The sequence below is a fragment of the Patiria miniata genome, unplaced genomic scaffold (assembly GCF_015706575.1).
Source record: "Patiria miniata isolate m_02_andy unplaced genomic scaffold, ASM1570657v1 HiC_scaffold_6, whole genome shotgun sequence".
Lineage (NCBI taxonomy): Eukaryota > Metazoa > Echinodermata > Asteroidea > Valvatida > Asterinidae > Patiria > Patiria miniata.
Window position 1 is genome coordinate 22,622,390 of NW_024037073.1, and position 8,536 is coordinate 22,630,925.

Below are 8,536 nucleotides of genomic sequence, written 5' to 3' on the forward strand. Positions count from 1 at the left end.
TAAGGTTGTGGGTTCAAATCCAGCGTGGAAATTTTAGATTTTAAAATTTTATTTCTTTTGGGTAAATTGAAACTTGATAGTTAATTCCGTAACCACTAAAAAGCATGAAATTATGCTTAGTGCAGTGGTTCAGACTGCTGACTATAAATCTAAAGGTTGCAGGTTCATTCCCACGCTGGGAATTTTAGATTTCAAAATTTTACTACCTTTCAGGTCAATTGAAACTTTACAGTTAATTTTGTATCCACAAAATAGTGTGAAGTTGTGCTTAATCAAGTAATACGGACTGATGACCCTAAATCTGAACTTCTGAAGGTTGCTGGTTCAAGTCCCACAGTTGGAGTTTTAGATTTTAAAATTTTATTAATTTTGAGGTCAATTGAAATTCATATTTTTTTCAAGTTTGAAACCAGTCCACACTTCTAGTCTAGCAAAAGCCAAAAAGTAAAAAAGCAAATACTTTTAGCTTGAAGCAAATAGTGAAAGCATTTGCTCTCATTTTTATTCATGCAAATAAAAGTTATGCTTAAAAATACGTAGTAAAAAAAAAAGCAAATGCTAGTTTTTATACATATGACCAAATGTTTCAATGTTAATCATAATTGCATCGTTTATGTTTCAGTAATAGATTTGAGGACCTACATGGATCTGTTTGGGCCTACAACGACGCCCATTCACTGAGCGGATTCGGGATTTGCCCATCGAGAACTCGAAAAGATAGGAGAGACCAAGGCCAGTTGCTTTGGTAAAATTTTTCATTCAGGTAAGACAAACCTCCATGAAGACTCAACTCATTAGTTCAATTCCCCCCCCCCCCAACTAAGCCCTAAGACAACACTGAGTGTACACTATTTACAAAATATGTCCGGTTTTATTTAGTTAAGTGGCTTTCAGGCTGTTAGTTCTCCCACATTTTAATGGTGGTCCCTCATTTGACATGTTGTCATCAAACGTTCTTTTGTCAAAGCCATCGGGGCAGAATATTTTTGGCATGCTGTTGGAAAGAACCAATTTTCAACTTTTGTTCTTGTGAAAATCCTGTTGCGTGACATCACAGCCTGTGTTGTGATGTGAATGAGTTCTACCTGATTGATAAACGTGACCCGACTCAGAGGTGGCATGTCTTGGTGACAGTCCCTCGCTTGTCAGCTGGTATGGAATGTCATTTGGTGACAAGTGAACGTCCTTATCCAAAGTCAAGGAGTAATGTCCCACAGTATCTCCGGGGTTATCCACGATGTTGCCGAGCGGCTCCGAATCCTCCTCAGACGTTATCGTCATGACGACTGTCTGCTCCATGTTCCCAAGGGTGCCCTCCGAGGACGACATCATGGCCATGTGTGAGATGTCCTGTGATTGGTCAGCCAGGTCTGGTACCAAGACTGTAGATTCAGCTGCAGATTCCTCGGGGGCTGATTTGGATAATGCGCAGGCCTGAGCGTACAGTCGTAGCTGTGCTAGATGGTGGTGCAGCAGCTGGGTGTGCTCCTCAGACATGTGTTGCAGTAACTCTTGCAAAATGGACTGGTTCTCGCTGTCGTTGGTTGGATGTTTCAAACTGGACGTGTGAATCATGGACAGCTGCTGCTTGAGTGACATGTTTGTGTTGGACAAATACTCAACCTGGAGGGCAAGACGGATGGGCAGAGAAATTATTTGATTACAGATGGAATTTTAATAGACCAATCCATTAGGCTCTGCCCCATGATGTGTAACCAATCACAACCATGACAGCGCACACCAAAGTCTGACATTTATGCACTTCATGATGTGTGCAGTTGGAGCATGAATGCTTAAGAAGGCACATGTGTTGTTACCCAGTTATTTAGTGCAACTAGAGTTTGAGTGAAACCACGAATCCTCTACACAAGGATAAACGACACATCTGAGCTTGTGTACAAAATGTGTGCAACGGTTTGTCTGCATTTATCATAAGCAGCGTCAGCGCATAAAACAACGTAGAACGTGTAGCGTAGAACGTGTAGAAAATGTAGAGCAATGACAACAACAGTGCACACCATGATCGTCCACAGCCATGACAGCTGGCATCCTGACAGAAATCTGACCACTGAAAGAACGCAGTCGCATTAGTGTGCCTGCATTAGTTCTGATCAAGGTATGTCCCCCCTCCCACTTTTGAGAAGCGATTGACGCCCTTGGTACCTGTTGCATGCAGGCAACAAGATCCAAACTCATTCTTAGACCAAGACCAGATGGAATGCCCACTCACCTTTGTACGAAGCCTTTCTATAGTGCCTTTCATCCTGTGCTCTGTCTGGGCCCACGTGGTCCGCTCCTGCTCAAGAGTCTTCTCCAGACGTTCCTTCTCCTGCAGCAGCAGCGACAAGTTGTGCTCTGTGTAGCAAGTCTTGTCCTCCAAATCCTCTTTGCTTCCTTCGTCTGGTATCTCAATAAGGACAACTGTTTACGAGAGGGAAAGGTTGAGTAATTATCCTGGATAATAATTCCTGTAATAATGAAAGTCGGTCATCAAAAGGTCACTCCAGGTGTGGGCTACACAAAGAGGGCAAATGATGGGAGGAGTTTATGGAGTAGAAAGGTCGACATATGTGTTGCGCTTGAATGGGACAAATGATATGTAGCGGTAAAAACAGGATACAGGCAAGAAAGTCCAAAGTGATGCAGTGTGTCAAGAACATGTAATTCCTTGTAACTGGGTGCAAGCAATCCCTCACTTTTTCAAACCTTATTCCTAAAATTAGGTGGGCAAGGTGAAGGACAAATGCCAATATTTAATTAATTGTTGAAGTCAGCTCTCAAAATGTACTGCGACCCTGACTTATTAGATTTTTTTTGTTGCTTAGAACCTTCCTGAATCCTCCAAAATTCAATATACTTAAATAACACCAATGGCACACCCTTTGCACCTTGTAATTTCAATTTGTAAAATCCTCTGTCAATATTGGCCCTCATCCACCCCAACCCCCTAAAAAAATGCTGAACTTTTGGTTGTTGTTTTATTTATTTTATTGACCAAACAAGTGCAGGAGTGAAGACAACTGTATTAAACATGCTGTTGTCTACCCATTCCCTTCTTCCATATGGATTCACGATATATCAATTGAAAACAAAGTGGGTGGAGGGGGGGGGGGGGGGGGGGGGAAGAGTTCTTCCTTGCATCAAATGCCTCCCCCTTGGCTTTTTGGTCAGCTTCTTCTAATTATCCTTCACTGCTGGTGGCATTATCCACCTTAACCTCTGGGTAGATGCTGCAGGATTCTTGGAGGGTCAGGGTTAATATTCTTACCATCTTACCTTCCCCATTGGCAGTGCTCTGGCTCGGATCATTGATGCAGGCGTACTGGTACTCGATCTGCGGCTGCTGCCCGTCAGTCTGCTCATAGCCCCGGGGATGATGTGTCTGTCTCCGATGGCTGCTGTGACTGGGGGACTATGAGGTGTGTTACCAGGCTGGTACTGTTGGGTGCTGGGTCAGTGTATGTGGTGAAGATCTGGTTGACATCCTGGGTAAAATAGTGGAGTGAAGTCGTTAAGGTGGATAAAATGAGACTAAAACCTGCAGGGTTGCAAAAGATTCAATTTACGACACAAACGTACAGTGATAAATTTAGGTTCACAATTAATTGTTTTAAAAGGCACAAAGTGTTGGCATTTGACATAATCCACCCAAATCCTTGTTGAACTACCATACCTGCTCACAAGGTACATAAATTCAAACTGATTAAATTTATTTAATGGTTTTTTTTTTCATGCAGATTATACAAGGGGACCATTACATCACAGCAACGGCATACTCAGTTGTCTTGAAGCAGCACTGAAACTGTGAAGGTTAAAAATAAGTGCATTTTCAAACACATTAAACCAAAAAGGTGTGTCTAATCATTCTCAAAAGAATGGATACTTGAGTCAAATGTTTGATTGTGAAATTTATTTCAGAGAGTCTTTTGACCCTAAATCCCTAGCATGATTTACTAGGAACCATACCCATCCTGGCAAATTCCAACACCATATGGGAAACTGCACACACACATATTTCTGACTTTGATTCTGGAGGTGTGCCAACCCAATGTAAAAGACTGTCAGTTTAGGGGTACTGTACCCATCCTGACAGATTCCAACAAAACATGTCGTTGGGGTTTGATGGGTTGAGTTCTGTTATGGTTAAAGCTATAAATAAGTCCAATGAGTTTAGGAATTCAAGCATCAGGAATTTACAACATTTTCTGAGTGAACCATGGTAGTTTAACCACATGTGCAAACATTGATCAGCTTATTACTGTTTAAAAGGAACAAATGTGTGCTTGGTCGGTTTTAATCCGAGCCGAAAGTGCGATAATTATCAGCACCCAGACTCCAACCAGTTTTAAACAGAGTGATTAATACCGACCAAGCACATATTTATTCCCATTCATAAATACTTTTTGGTCAAAAAACCCTGCTTTTGTTCACAAAAATTCACTTCATGTTTTTTAAACACCCCTTTTTCATCTATAGCTAAATAATGGAGTGTCCAGCCTGCAAGTAAGATGTACACAACTCCTTTTATGGAGATTGGCGCGCGCATTCGTGGTACTGCGTGATGTCGCGCAGAACACACCTGAAGATTGCGTTGTTAATTTAGGACTTCTTCTTCTGTCGTACATGTATGTCCTTAGACTTGCAGCTCTGTCAGGGTGAGCCAGGCCAGTGTGTCATCCTCCAGGTTGATCAGGCGGCCGGTGTTTTGGGCAGGCGGTGATGATGTGGTCTACTGTCTGGATTGGTTCTCTGCAGTCGCAGGAAGTGCTGTCTGCCAGTCCCCAGCTTTTCATGGATGCACCATAACGTCCGACTCCAGCCCTCGGACGGTTGAGGGTCGTCCACTGCTTTCGTGGGAGGTCTTGACCAGACATAGGGTCGTTTATGAAGTGGTGTAGCCTAGGTAGTTCTGCTGAGGTCTACCGGACTCTCCAGCTGGTTTTTACCCAGGCGGCCTTAGAGACGTCTGCCGATGTCGTGAGCAGCTTGTGGGCATGCGTGGCAAACAGCCTGGAGCCTTGCCGGTCTTTAGCCGTTGGATGGCCAACTGGAGTTTGTGTGCCGTGAAGTCGCCTGAAAGGTTTTGATCACACCCCTGCGCATGGTGTAGCTCCTTGACTCTCGCCGACGTGGCTCTAGTAAAGTTCTTGTCCACGTAGGGGAAGTGACCCTTGCTCAACAACTGAGATGCGATGGAATTTGCAGTAATTGGACATTGTGTTGGGGTTGTGGACCTACCCGTGAGTTGTTGATGGTTTGCCATGCCCGACAGCTGGAATGGGTGAAATTGATCGATTCCACAGTCTCTGTCCATCTCTGCCTACGTTTCTCGTTTAGCCTACCAAAAAGATCAGTGGCTGCTTCATCCCTGTCTTCGTTGGTCGTTGCTTCTTTATGGGTGCAAAGTAGATCTTCACACTCGCCATCCCAGCAGGGGACGTAGGCCGTGAATGATGCCGTGGACGATGCAGGATCTTCAACACCGCAACATTTTAAGATCTGGGGAGGAATACAGTAGAGGATTGGTTTGGCAATTTTGACAAAAGCTGACAGCCATATGCACTTTGAAAAAAAAAGAAATATGGATCTTTTTATATGGTTCTCTTGCTGTAAGAGGCACAAGTAAGCTATTGACCTGAGTTAGGACTCTTGTTCAGGCAGGCCGGATGCAAAGTTTTTCCTGAGACACAGCCGGCGCTTGGGCATGGCCTGTGACAATTGAGTCTATCAAACACTGGTATCTGCTAAGAATAACCAGCCCAGGTATCTGTCAATTTCATAAAACTTCCACAAATGCCACTATCTTGTCCTGCTGTCCACTACCTTCAACTTATCTTAATTCAACTCACAAACATTTTCACAAACATGGACCACAAGTCATCTTGTAGCATGACTTGTGAAGAGAAAGTGAAAACATTTTCCTTTCAAAACCTAAGACTTATTTCTGGGGATCCAGTCACAAGTATGCGAGCGCTTGGTCTTGTTCCCAAATGCAAACTCACCCCCAAAGTTGATGCCTTTATCCACGTGCTTAACCCTGTAGTGCGCCTTGAGGAGAATCTCATCAGTGAAGAGACTGTCCTGGGAGCAGAATGGACAGTGCAGATGCGGAGCCTTCATCAAGGAGTGGCTACACTCCCTGTCTGTGCATTGTATGGGCGTCCAGTCTGCCTCAGCGCCTTTCATCCGCACTGATGGATGCGCCCACAGTTGCAAAAAAAAAAAACAATTGAGAAAAAATGTCAACAATCAAATTTATATGTATGATGTACAAAATGTAAAAAAAATATGTAAATGTATAAAACAGCAATGCCGATAAAATCAGTAAAAAAAACCCCATTTTCTACTCAATCAAAACCTTCACAGAAATTTTCAAAGTGGAGGGGGGGAACAAATTAGGCCAAATAAAAAAATTAAAAACAAAAACATATTAAGCGTCTCTGCCTGCTTCCTTTTTGGAGGCTGCCTCCTTTCGCTCCTTTTATTTTTTTTCTCTCTTTTTTTAACCATTTTTTTTTTAAATTTTGGCCTCTTGCATTGTATCTGTTGCATCATGGAGCTATAAACACATTTCGATATAAAGCTGGTATGTAATTTTCTGAATTTAATGGCAGCCATTTAAAAAAAACCCCAAATGGCAGCCATCTTGAAAAATAGCCCTGTCGGGCGACCATTTTGGAGGACAGAGAAACAAGGGCCTCCCGCTTCCTTTTTTTTCTTCAAAAAGCAGGACCCTAACTCCCCCTAAGCATGTTCTTTTTGGAATGGAAAGATTCCCGTATCCGGCCACTTGTCAATGTCATCCTGTGCAGAATGAGACTGGTCTGAAAATGTGTGTTTTCTCAGTAAATACCCCAATAAATTCCCTGCTAAATTTGACTTTTAAGGTTGATCGTGAAGTGAAGGGCCCCTGTTTTATTTTGATTGAATTAGAGTCAAAAATATGTTTTTTTTGCTCAAAAATCACCTTTACAATCAAAACAGACTTTTCTCAATTCATTCTAGTGAGACCCATTTTGCAATTCTGAACAGATTCTAGGGGTAGAAAACATGATTTTCCTGCGCGGTTTGTGCCTTGCGATTCAGCACACCGTGCGTGCTCACGGTACATCGCATGATGATCGCCATCTTGATTTTCTGGTCGCATGTTTTTCCCTAAAAAAAAAACCCTGCCCTCTATCTATGACATACCTGTTGATTGAGAATGTCGCCAACTAGTTTGGTAGGTCTAATAATTTTTAAAGGGGAATGTTCCCTTATAGGAACCGGACCCTTCAATTCACGATCGCCCTTTTTAGGACATATTATTATTATCACTTTCTGATGGCTGATAAGTCGTTGAAGGAAAACATTAGTGATGGCCAGATATGGGAATCTTTCCGAAAAAGCCTCCTAGCACTAGCCATAGCGAGCAGCAGCCATTCAGTATTGTGAAGTGTCCGGAAACTGGGCGATTTAATTTTTTTTATTTTTTTTTATATTTATTTTTACGACGAGGTGTCCTACTAAAAAATATAAATAATTTTTCAGAATCTCTTGGGTACCTACCATATGAATAGCCATGTTCAATAACTCCTTTGCCTTGAATAATCACATAAATACATTCTGGGGGAAAATATTAAAGGAATGTACAACATTTGCTTTTGCTGCAATTTTCAGAAATAAATGGATTTGGAGGCTTAGTATGGTATAGCAAATATTGTTAAACTGACTTGTTTCACGTTTTGGGGTTGTAGATGCTGGAAAAACCAAGAAACCCAATCATGTTCTTGTAGTCTGATTCCCTGACTCCACTTAAGATGAAACGGAGCAATTTATAGACTGGGGGGAATTGTAAGTTCAGAGAATCGGTGTAGCTGGCTTGTACCCCTTTACAGGTGTGTAATCAACTGCAAAGAAAATGCGGAATAACTAAATATAAAAAATTAGGAGCAGTTTTTGAAAAAATCCAGTTTTCTCCAACGCTGGTCGGCTGACCAGTGTTGGAAAAATACAGTGTTTCTTGAAAATGTCAGCACACCAGGAGCCACGATTTTACAGGATGCTTCAGACTGTCATTCCTTAACAATCCAGTAAGGTATTTCGTGATAATTTTATCATTTCATTTTTTGATGTTTGCAAATGTTGTATCTTCCCCTTAAGTAAGAGGAAAAACTAGTTTTCAGCGTAAACAGCGCCCTCCAGGAAAAAAAGTGGTTTAAAGGGTTTTTCCAAAATTCGAAGCCAGCTACGGCTTCGTCTGTTATAATAATTTGAAGATTATGAAATTTCCACACAGCTACTCAGAAAGCGTGAGTTGTCTAATAAGAAGAGACAATAGGTGTTATTAGGCTTCCGTTACGGGAGACGTATGCGTCTCGTAAAAAAAAAAAGACGGATGCCAGATCAATGATGAATCTGCGAGTCTGCGATGAAGGGTGCATACCGGTAAATCGATCCGCCAAGCTCATGAATAAAAGTTATACCCTCAAAATATTCTATATTAGAGAGTTATTCTATATTAGAGAGTTCTGAGCGCCGTAAAATTGGGGAATTG

General features: G+C 42.0%; 1 pseudogene; it reads right to left on the reverse strand.

The window, feature by feature from the left end:
* Positions 1-831: 831 nt before the first annotated feature.
* On the reverse strand, positions 832-7,209 carry LOC119743199 (annotated as a pseudogene).
* Between the last annotated feature and the right edge of the window lie 1,327 nt (positions 7,210-8,536).